We start from the raw sequence: 12,065 nt of genomic DNA, 5'->3' as shown, positions 1-12,065 counted from the left end.
CGGCTGTGATTAGCACCCTCAGGTGACAACACTTTGTCCGTAAAAGATAACACTGGAGTAACATCCTCAGATGTGACCAATGACACCAGTTGATCAGCAGTGGTGTCAATAGGCAACTTCGTTCTGTTCATTGCCTCTAGCAACGCCTGCTTAGGCTCCCAGGAAGCCATCAGCAGCCCCCAGATCGATATATCTGCCTAGATCTTTTTAAGTTTTTTTAAGACTAGGTCTTCTTCAACATCCTTCTTCTTCGATTTCTCAGCCTCCTTCCCGAAGGATTCTCCTTGATCCAAGGCCGAGGGTTTGAACTACTGACCACTTCGGGTCATGTGGTTAATCTCATCTGCATACAATGTGTCATCAGGGGTATCAGCTTTCCACCCTTCATTAGTAGATGCATGGCTCAAATCACTGTCTTCCCACCATTGCCCTGCAATCATTGCTGGGTTACTATATGGTTCCACCCGGATCATATTTACATTGCGTCCTTTATTGGCACGCAACTCTTCTTCTACAGTGGATTCAGTCTCTACATTCCAGTACTGCCTGAGCTTTCTTGGCATCCTTTCCCTATCACTAGATTTCCATTCGGGCCTTTCCGTGGTTTGGACATCGTTTGTTGTTAACTCGGCCTCTTCTTTTTCCCTTCCATTTTTCCTGCTCTCGGGCTATCTTCCTCTATATTTCCTATATCATTTCTCATTGGAACTGCTCCAATGCTCGTTCTTTCTTTGTCATAGGCATGGCCTCAGCCTTGTTATTTTCATCAACTTCCTCTCCTTTTGATTCCTTCTTCATTTGCCCCTCTGTATCAGATTCAAATTCCTCTTCCCTATTCAACCACCCGTTGCTGGATTCAGGCTGGCTTGGATCCCACCACTCGACTTGAATGCTGCCCACATGCACTTCTTCAAAGAAGTAGAGGTTCTCCAGGTCTTCCTCTAGTTCTACCAGATCTTCTTCTAATTCTGCCAGGGCATCAAGACCTTGTTCAAGCCAATTATTTAGATTTTTCCCTAGCTCATTTTCCCCAATGGAGTTGATGCTGAGATAGTCTAGTAGTACGACTACAGGCTTTGGCTAGTCAGTAGCCACAATGTACTGGCTGAGGTCATACTCTTCTGCAAGTGAGGCTCGCTTCTCTATAACTTGGGTGTCAAATAACCCTTTCTTTAGTGCATTCCTCCTTTCTTCCGCCTCCACTACCACAGGCCCTGATTGGGTTTTGGGTGTTATATCCATCATGTACATATCTGTGCTTTCTGGAATAACCACCTCAGCCTCTACTAATTATGATGTGATTTTTATGTACATTATATGCTCTTGTTCCGATTATTAATGCTAACTTACTATGTGAGGCACACAAGTATAGACAATTTCGCTCATTTTGGAAAGCTTTGACCTTATGTTTGTTTGAAAAGTGTTTTGAATATGTGTCACTTGAAAAAGCGGACTCATATGTATATTGATCAAATTGTCCCAATTTAAGCAAAACAAACTTCATCCACCAGCATTCAAGATTTATATCAGCTAAGCACTTAGCCTCATGGTGAACATGCTTGATATGGCGACACTAACATACATGCAATATGCTAAAGCGAAAATGCTCACCTAGTACTCAACCGAGGCAAGCCAAAAGAAATAAAGCCATTAGAAAAATGCATGATCCTAAACAATGCAACATGACTAATGTAACGCATACAACATGCAATTAATAGGCTCGACTACTTGCATGGCATGTGAGTCAATTCAAGGCATGCAATAAAGCACGTATTCGAGTAAGGAATTTGAAATTTACATTGATTAGTATGATGAGTCGAACCCTTATGTATGCAAAATGAATGAATGTGAGTCATGGGGAATGATAAGGAATACAACCACTGTAAGCGGATAAATAAAATGGAGAAAAAAAATGGGGGTTAAAAGACATACACGAATTATTACATATCCGCCCTCGCATAAGAGGGCCCGAGTGTCCAAGTGTTCGAATTAACTATTTATTACAAATCGAAATGAATAATAAATGGAAAACTATCTAATTTATTACAACAATAATAATACAACAATAATATGTAAAGAATGAACAAGGATCCCACACGTGCTGACGAAAACAACCCTTAGAAATTGCTTTGTCTGCCTCCTGGGAAACTGTTCTGTTTCACCTTCAGCCACTGTTCTCTATTTTAACAAAAGTACTCTATTTACCAAACTTTGGAGCTTGGTTGGCCCACAATGAGGCTTGGCTGGGCCTAAACAAATCCGGTCATGCTCTATTTTGTTGTAGGAAATTGTTTTTGTGCTCTGAGGTGAAAACAGTGCAGACAGAGTGTTCTTAAGCCATGTTTGTCCTTTCTGATCTTCTCTATCATAGAGATACTCAAGAAAGGAGTAGGTTTCATTCCCAAACCATCAATGATCGCAAGTTGATTGTGTGATGATTTTAGGCACGATAGGACAAAAAATTAATGAATACAATGAAAGACAAACCACACCTCCTTCCTATCATGAAGTTAATTCAAGAAGGGAGGTAGACACGCTTCATTATCATCAAACATCACGGATTAGTATGCGATGACTCTAGAAGCGATGGATTCGGTATGACGTCCGACTGAATCCAACCAATTTTATTAGTTCTTTACGTCAGTTTTAATCCAATTTTATTAGCCTTTTTCATCTTACCTCTCAATTTCTTATCTTTTATTCCATTTTGCCCAAAAGCGATATTGACGTCCATTAAGTCCAAAAGCAATAAAGATGAACAACCATTGACTTAACCCGAGAAATGAGCCTTTCAAGCCCTTTTCTTCGAGGGAAATTACAAAGAAGGAGTCAAACTCATTTACGAGCGATAAGGAATTCATAGTCAAACCCAAGAGAGGGCGATAATGACTCTAAATCCAAACCCGATAATAAGCTATAATGAAACCTTCCTTTGTGATTTCCAAGGGCCTAACTAGAAAGTTAGTCCCTTAGAAGTAAATGCACCGGTGATAAAGAGGAATGACAAACAGGAGGTTGTGTTTAGTATAAGAGAGATGTAATGCCTTGGTAATGAACCTCCGAAGAGATTAAACCATTAAGCATGGAAGTTCTCTTTCTTATGCTTGAACAACAACCTTTTGTTAAACACAACTCTTTAATAAAAAAAAGCAAAGAATGGAGAGAGATTGCAGAGATGATTATGCAAAGTTGGTTATTATAAAAGTGGGACTCTTTGCATGAAAACTAGGTAAATAAATCTATAAACTCAGATGAATCGGTGTTTAAGGCCTAATCAACCGAATTTATTATGACTTACAACACTACAAACATGATATTCAAAGCATAAACTATTTAAATGAATTAAACAACCCCTAAAACTCAAAAAAATAGTACCTAAAATCATGTTAAAAAGAGTACAAAAGATAGCCAAAAATAAGAGGATACAAAGCTAGTAAACAACACTAAGGAGGGGTGGCTAACCCCTCCACTTTTAGGACTTCTAAATCACATTTTTCAGCCTTTTAAAACTCTAAAAATCAGTATTAAACCAAAGAAAAGAGTTGGAAAACAAAGGGTATGAACTATGGAATAAGGTTGAAGATAGGGTAATTAGCCCCTCCACCTTTGATAGCTCTTTAACCCCAAGTTTTAGGACTTGGAATTGATCCAAAACAATATGAAAACACAAGAAAAGGATAGATAAAGATTGAAATGAGAGCAAGAAAGAAGGTGGCAAGCTTATACCTCTTGAAGAGAGGATGCTTTTGTTGTAAACCAAACTTGATTCTAAGGCACTCTCAAGTTTAAATTATGGTACCAAAGTCTCAACCAAAGCTCCAAGTCCAAGCTCTAATGGTGTATATATAGTTCAAGGATGATATGATAGCACAAAAGTGACTTGCCAGAAAAGAAGGAGCTCTCAAAGGTCTTTTTAACTCTTTGAAATTTTTCTAACCCTCAAAACAAAGGACTGAGCTCGTATTTATAAAATTTGAGGTAAATAGGTTATAAATATCTTCAAAAATATACAGCTAGCGGATTCTCACCCAGAACAGTGTTTATCGCCCAAAAGGCACAGCCGGGTCCCAATGGCCACGGTCGGTCCCGAAGAACGCATGGTTGGGCCCTAATATGGCTCCCCTGCCTCTCAGATTCAGGTTCAATGTAGGTTGGCACAGTGCTCAAAAATATATTTTTGAGGTAAAAACGTCTTGGGTATGGAAGGTTGGGATTGTTTAGAGCTCGAATTTGGATTCCTTTGTTGAGAATTCAAACCACTTACACAATGTAACCTTCATCATCGAGTACTCAAAATAAAGCGCCCAAGTCTTACGGGCGGTCAAAAATGGGGTGTCTACACCTGTGTATTCTTCTTGAGGACAGTTTGGCTAGCAACATGCATCTGCACATTGACCTCATCCAATTCCCTAAAAGAGATGTTCTTCTCCATTTTTTGAACAAGGAAGTCTGGTACACCAACATTGGCTGCCGCTTCTCTGATCTCCAAAAATGTATCAATATCAATTTGCATTGCCTTTTCTGTCTTGGCTGGAAATTTCAAATTGCCTTTCTGAATTTGCTCTTGAATCTTGTCTCGAAAAATAATACAATTTTTAGTTGAGTGAGACCAAGAATTATGTCATTTACAGTACATTTTTCCTTTAATTTCTTCGAAAGTTGGGATCTTAACTCCCTTAGGGAACTTTAGAAAATGTGTTGTTAGCAAATGATCAAATATGTCATCTGCTCTTGTTATGTCGAAAGAATATTTCCTATGAAGGTCTTTCTTTTTAAACTGTTAATCAATGGAAGTATTTTTCTGAATTAATGCTTCGTAGGTCATAAGCTCTTTTCCTATGATCTCCTCTATATCAATTTCAAAGTTAGGGTCCCTATAATATGTCCTATAGGATGCATTACTTCGATCTTGTTCTTTTTCAAGTAAGGTTCATATCTAGTGACTTTATAAGTTAGTTCTACAAGATCTCGAAACTCTATAGAGTCAAACTTCTTTCGAAGCCTAAACTCTAGCTCATTTTGGGCTAGTCTCACAAATTCAGGTTCATGTAATATGACCCTACATTTGTTTCGTGCTCTTTTGAATCTGGCAATGAATTGAGCAGCCTTGTTATCAGACCTTTGGCTCAACCTCGCCAAGTCTGTTATAGATACTTCAGGTTCTATTTGAAAAAATTAGGCATGAAACATTTCTTCCATTTGTTGCCATGTTTGAATAGAACTAGGTGTGAGGTTTGTATACCATTCAAAAGTTGCCCCAATTGGATAGTTTGGAAAAAGTCTCAATTTCATGTAATCATTGCTAGTAAATTCACCACATTGGCCTGTAAATTTGGCAATGTGCTCAACAGTTGACTGGTTTCCATTCCCATAAAAAAGGGAAAAATTTGGTATTTTATAGCCCCTTGGGTACTCATGCAACCTGTCTACGCATTCTGGGTAGGGCTTTCTATAGATAGGGGTCTGGACCCCTCGGGCCATAGGTCCACAAATTTCCTTGGCTATATCAGTGATTTGGTTCCTGGGTACAACATTTGGTGTTGGTTAGGCCACTATTGGGGGAGTGGGCACAGGGTTTGGAGGAACCACATGTGCTTAGAGCCCCCTTAGTCCAGATAAAGGCACATTTGAGATTGATTGTCCCCGGGGAATGGGCTGCCCCTGCTGTGCCTGTTAAGCTTGAGAGTATGGTTGACCCTTTTGGGTGGGTGTTTGTCCCATAAAAGGTACTGCGAATGGAACCACTGGAGGAGGAACAAATGTTGTTTCTCTTCCAACTGCAGGAATCCCATCCAACGCCCTAGGTGTAAATTCAAACATGGGATTAGTGAACACTCTGGTACCCGGTATAGGTTTGAACATAGGATTTGAAAACATCTGTGTGCCATTTCCTTGTGTTGGTCCTATTCCACCATTGTGCATGGTTTCACTGGTGATCATAAGCATATTTTGACTCATTGGTAGTCTAAGAGGGGCTTTGTACCATGACAGAGGCACTCGTGATGGCCTATCATGGATTTGACTACTGGTTTGACCACTAGTTTGCCCATTGTTTTGCATAGGCTGTCTGTTTCGAGCCAATCTTTGCTAAAACAGGTTTATGTTTTCTTTAGCTTGTCTAATGATGGGCGGTTGATATGTGTTCATTCGATCCAAAAAGGATACTACCCATCTTTCCATCGTATGCATTAATTGTTGCCCCATAATATCAACCAAACCTCGCCATTGATTTGCTGATTGGATAGATTGAATAACTGAAGGGCCAACTCCTTGGCCTTGTCCAAGATTCTGGACTTGTGGTGCATACCCTGAAGTAATGGTCTCTTCGCCCGGTTGTGTAGGACTACTCAAAGCAGACATATCCAAAGGATGTGACTCAACATTGTCCTCTGTGTTATTTCCTTCCACACCTTCTTCGAGGCGTTCATTTTCTCCTTGTCTCTGAGGTCTAGCCATCATAATTGGTCCCACTACGTGTGCCAAAAATATATGTTGACTTTTTTGGCTTTCAAAGGTTAAAAATGTAATTAGAGCATGCCAGCAAGGATCAATAAGTCCTTACAGAAATAATAAATGCCAACCAATCAATCAGACAATTGTTTTGAAGTTCTTTTAGCCTCAATGAAGAGGACTTTTACTGGTGGCTTTGTTTTTAGGAGAAAATATAGAAGAACTAATCATAAAAAGTTAAAGGAAAAGGAAGAAACAGTGTCAGAAATGAAATTTCATTAAGTAAACAAGAGTTTATAGTTGTACCTTCTCACTTTCATAGCTTCGAAGTGGATTACAGCAACAGACTAACTTAAGACTACTCTTAGGAATTTGAAGTGCAGTACAGGAAGGTAAAGAGCTGGTAAATAAAGGACTGGAAATGTAAAAGACTGGAAATGTAAAGTAAAATAAATTGATTTCTGGATCTGGGTGCTAGTCCCTTCATCATCAGTCTTCTTCTCTATTTATAGGCTTTGAAGATAACCGTCGAAATGGGTGATAACTGTCGAAGTAATCTCCATGATCACTGGACATGACTTTAAACAGTTTGCTTCCACTACATTATTCTTGCGGTTGGGCTTCCCTCATAAATTTGAATTTAAATTGTAAGCAACCATTTGGCCACGTCACTCTGCACCTTTTGACTATTCTAGTGTTTCACGGATCCATTGCCATTGATATAAATTGCCACGTGCTTGTTGATGATTGGAGACCTTCATTATTACCCCAAATTACCCCTTATAAACCACGTGTCAAACTGTGATTGACTTATACAAAATATATGGCCAACAACTACCGTCATTTCCACATTTCTTGCATGGGTTCTATACACAGCAGCTTCTCTTATACTAAAGATGTGAAATTAAAGGGGGGATTTAGTTTGTTATATTGTTTTACTTTTCTTTTTATAGAAAATGAAGAGATATAGAACTTGAATTGCTTGTAATCTTGATTAACTAGGGATATGATTTGAGAAATACAGGCAAGTTTATTGTAAACTACGTGATTTTGTCGGCATTATTGCCTATTTAAGATTGTGTTTGGCCTTGTGATTTATAAAAAAAAAATGCTAGATACTACAATCTAAGTGAACTAACATTTTAGTTCAAAAAAAAAAAAGTGAAATAACATTTCTGGTGATTATTGCCTATTTTGTGGGTGTTAGTGATCCTAACATTTTGTCGTGATTCATGAGTACTTTTGAAATAAGCATTCTCTGATATACTACTGATAATGATTGTGTATGAAATGTGTATAAAGAAGTATTTTATGACATTAGTAACCAAGAAAAGGTAATAAGAGTATTGCTATTCAAGCCCAAAAAATAGATATACTTTTTAGATCCAGTGATGTGTCAAGAAATGGACTTATATATCATTTTCCAAGTAACAATAATGTGCAAGTTATCAGACTCTTTAAATAATTTGACAATATCACACAAATTAAAAAGAAGTTTGAGCAAAAAACCAAAGGCAAAAAATGTAATTTTCAAACAAATTCGAATTCACTTCAACTTTAATAGTATGAATGGAAACTGATAGATGATCACTACTCACAAAATTTGGCATGGGGGGATTACAAGCATAACTGGTTTTGGGGCTTTTTTGACTTTCAGCATTCTATTCCCTCTTTGTCCCATTTCCTTGTATCAATCAATCACATTTGTTCCAACTTGATTTTGGCATTACAAAGCATGCATGTCTCTTGAGTTCAACTATTATGGATTTGGATCTACTGAATCTTAATGTGGATAACCAACCCATCTTATTCTCCATGCAAACAAATGTATGTACTATGACTACTATCACTAGATGATCCTTTCCATGACTAGCATGTGATGTTCTCTTAAATTGTTGGTAGCCATAACTAGTTGTTGTTCTTGTTGCTCTAGATCATGAGCCATCTGTGGGTTATTGTTGATGTTTTGGTTATCTTGGCTGACTAGGTTGGGTCCAACAGGTGGCTGTCAATGGCCCTATTTGGTTGTGATGATAGTTGTGGTGACGATGATACATCTACATAGTGGACACGTGGGGTTCGAATGGAGCCAGCAACTTATCCAATCAATGTGAAACACGTGTTTGCATGTTGGAATCTGGTGCACCTCCTCCTTGATCTCAAATTCTCCCAAACAAACACAACACCTGTTGATTGAGAATTTTATGAATTGGATTAGTAACACATTCGATTAGACTCTCATTGAGAACTAGTGTAGCTAGTGTAACTTTCCAATGATGAGGATAACTAGGTAAACCCCATGTAATAAAAGTAGTAATACTATAATACAAATTAACAAATCTTTCTAATCCTCTTATTCACTTTTAATTGCTCCTCTTACATTATTTTGGTGAGTTCCATTTCAATTATCAAAATTTTATCATCAAGTGAGTCAAAAAAATTTGTAAGATTTGTTAATTTGCATATTATTTTTTAAAAAGAGAAGAAAAAATATAGAGAGATAGAATAATATCTGCATATAAGTAGTCACAAAAAATGAATGAATTATTGGATTGTGTTGAGATCAAAAAAATAAATAAATAAATGACGATTGATTAAATTGAAAGACTTGCGTTGAATCCCTTGAAGTTAAATCTTCATCGACCAATATTATTGGAAGATTGTCTTTAAGGTTTCCCTTCAAACCTGTAACGTCCCAAAAATTTCGGCATGATATATCTATTTATGCAACAAAACCCACCTGATAGACAAACATATGAATATAGCATACTATTCCATACTTTCATTTCTATTAAATTCTAAATTCCAAATGCCAAATACATGTTGTTCACATCTCAATGCTCTAGTTCTAATCCCAAACATGCATTTTTCAACAAATACGAAATGGACGCCAAACAGATAATAAGTGCCCTACAGACTTACAAATTTATCCAAGAACATTCTTGGTTACACAAAATAGAGTTTCAACTCAACACAAATACAGTCCTGGGCTTACATTCAACAATTAACAAATAAACAAAAATGAAGCCTCAACCCCGAGTCCTCCCAAGTCAATGCCTTGGCGGAGGCATAGCACTTGTACCTGAAATGATTTCCCTTATAGGGTGAGCCACAGCCCAGTAAAGATATACTACACAACATATGAACAATGACAAGACTAAAGAGGAGTATGCTCATGCCATGCTCATGATAAAATAGTTTATCTCTCTTTTTATAAAGCATGCAATGCCAAGATGCAACCACAAATATAAAACTATTTCCATTTTAAACCATATCTATTACATGAATACGGGCCCTGTAAATCTTTAGGGGAATGTCTGCAAGTAGGCCCTAATGCACTACCACTGTCATTTTTACCAGCAAACTGGAAGGCTCGACACCTAACTGTACGATTCCACACCCCCTACCCAGATTCACCAAGTATTCATCTTTTCGCAAATAGATATATTTCCAAACATCTCTCAAAAACAGATACATTTCAAATGAAATGAATGTAATGCAATGTCCAATGCAACAAATGAGGAATGTGGTTCAATTTACCTAAGTCTCATGCATTTCTACAACAATCATGGCTATCCTCCACCGATAGCCCAAAACAAATATTTCTAAACGGATATTTAAACAATTAAATTCCATAAAAATTTTGATAAATACAATCTATTCCATATCTCATCAAATATGAACAACTACACTAGTTTTCATATCACAATCACGTCCGATAACCTCTCAAGGTCCATTTCTAACCATGTCGGTTTTATTTCAACAGATACTTTAAGCAAAATAATTTCGTTAATACCCAAGAAAATATCATTTTCTTTTCAAAATCATTCTCCAAGCATTATCCAACTATGACATCCTATTTTGATCAAAAGCCCTCAAAATTAAATGTAATTCCTTTGTTTTTTTAAAAAATGCTCTTTGGTCACAAACTGGTAAAAATTTCAAAACCAATCGAATCGAAGTCTGTTTTTGTTCAAATTTAAAACATAACTCTTTCATAACCTTACAAACATATTCCAAGTTTACACTTTCGCAATTTGGGCATCAATTCTTTATTTTTCTCAAAATTTCCCTTTTAAGCAAATAAATCACGAATTTTCCAAAAATTCTAATTAAATTAAATGCAACTCTAAACTCCCTATAATCAAGTAAAAGTGCATAAAGAAGTGTAGGAAAAATCCCTACCTCAAGCTAGAAGAGAAAACAAGCAAAACTCCAATTTTTGACTTTGTTGGGTTCCGATCTCCACCGGTCAACACGTTGCTTTCACCAAGCCCTTCACTTTGGCATTCGTTAATCCGTGTAATAAACTCAAGACCACCAATCTTTTCTAATTTAGAATATATGGGTAATGTCCACCACGAGTAATTCACATTTGATTGTGAAGGCTTGTAATTGCCCTTTTTCGAGTTAAAAGTTTCAAGCAAACTTTTAGCACTTGCAAGAATCTCATCGTCAAATAACTTATATATGGTAACTGATGAATCTGTTGATGCAATGCTTTCAGACTTGTGAAACCAGTAGAAAAAGTTATTTGATGTTCTTCCCAGAGAGTTACGAAGAAAATGTCTTTCAGTGCTTTCAAGAGCAGCAAGGCAAACAACTTCTCCAAGCAGAGAAATAACCAGTTCATCTGATGAGTTGAGGGCAAATGATGCAGTGACCTGCTGATAGGAAAGGAACAAGAAAACTCAACCTATCAGTATCACCCAACACCTCTCTAGGATTTTGAAGCTCCTTCATATTTCTTTCAGTTCCAGGTCTGAACAATACCAGTTAAAAATTCCAAAACTGTTCCATAACCACTTGCCTAAATGTCATGGCAAGTACATTCCTAGATGTGGTGTTGGAGAGTATATCTTCAGTGAGATAACTTTTGAGCTTTTTGGCTTTCTCTTTAACTTTTCTAGCTGGCAAAAACAGTCGTGTCGAGACGGTGGTACGCTCGTCAGGAGGGCCAGGAAACACGGTCTCCACAACCATCACAGGCATGCCGGAAGCAATATGTTCGGCGGCGATGGTTTGATCCAACCATCTCTTGTTGCTGTACACAAGATGTCCTCTTTATCCACACACACGTTTTCTGGGTTCTTCAAAAATCCTTCTCCAAGTTTTGTCACTTTCTATAAGAGGTTGTTTGTGGGAAGAAAGGGAGCAGAAGAAGAGGGTCGAGGCAGTTCAACTGGGTCTGTAGATATTGGAGAGAAGGAAAAGACTTGAAGTGTGATTGCAAGTAATCAACCTAATACAAAGCTGGAACACACTGTCTTCCAATGCCTGGAGGAGGAGGCCCTTGCACTTGCTCTCTCTCTCTCTCTCTCTCTCTTTCTCTCCCTAGGAAATATTCTTTACACCCTTTTGAACCCACACCAGCACTCACTTCTCTCTTTAATCATTTTCTACACCATGTGCTCCCCTTTCTTGATAAAAGCATCCACTTCTTTCTTTTTATATTCCTCTACGAGAGAGAGAGATAAGTATATCAGCAATGCTAGGTATCATAAAAAATCTATCATTAAAATAATCATGAAAGCTTTGTGACCCTTGGATTACATTTAGAATAAAGCACCACACACTAATCAAGATAATCCAAGGATCACAAATCTTTCGTGATC

The 12,065-nt window shown here is 37.6% G+C and overlaps 1 long non-coding RNA gene across 1 annotated transcript; it reads right to left on the bottom strand.

Annotated features, from left to right (window-relative positions):
• Window positions 1–9,212: 9,212 nt before the first annotated feature.
• Window positions 9,213–11,845, bottom strand: LOC145805864 (uncharacterized). Its single transcript, XR_014348034.1, has 2 exons — window positions 10,636–11,845; window positions 9,213–9,532 (listed from the first exon to the last, which is right to left on the bottom strand). It is a non-coding gene; the product is annotated as an uncharacterized LOC145805864 (long non-coding RNA).
• Between the last annotated feature and the right edge of the window lie 220 nt (window positions 11,846–12,065).

Source organism: Camellia sinensis, chromosome 13, assembly GCF_055761805.1.
Source record: "Camellia sinensis isolate YWXY chromosome 13, ASM5576180v1, whole genome shotgun sequence".
Classification (NCBI taxonomy): Eukaryota; Viridiplantae; Streptophyta; class Magnoliopsida; order Ericales; family Theaceae; genus Camellia; species Camellia sinensis.
Note: the sequence above shows the minus strand (reverse complement) of the source record. Positions and strands in the feature narration are given on the sequence as shown.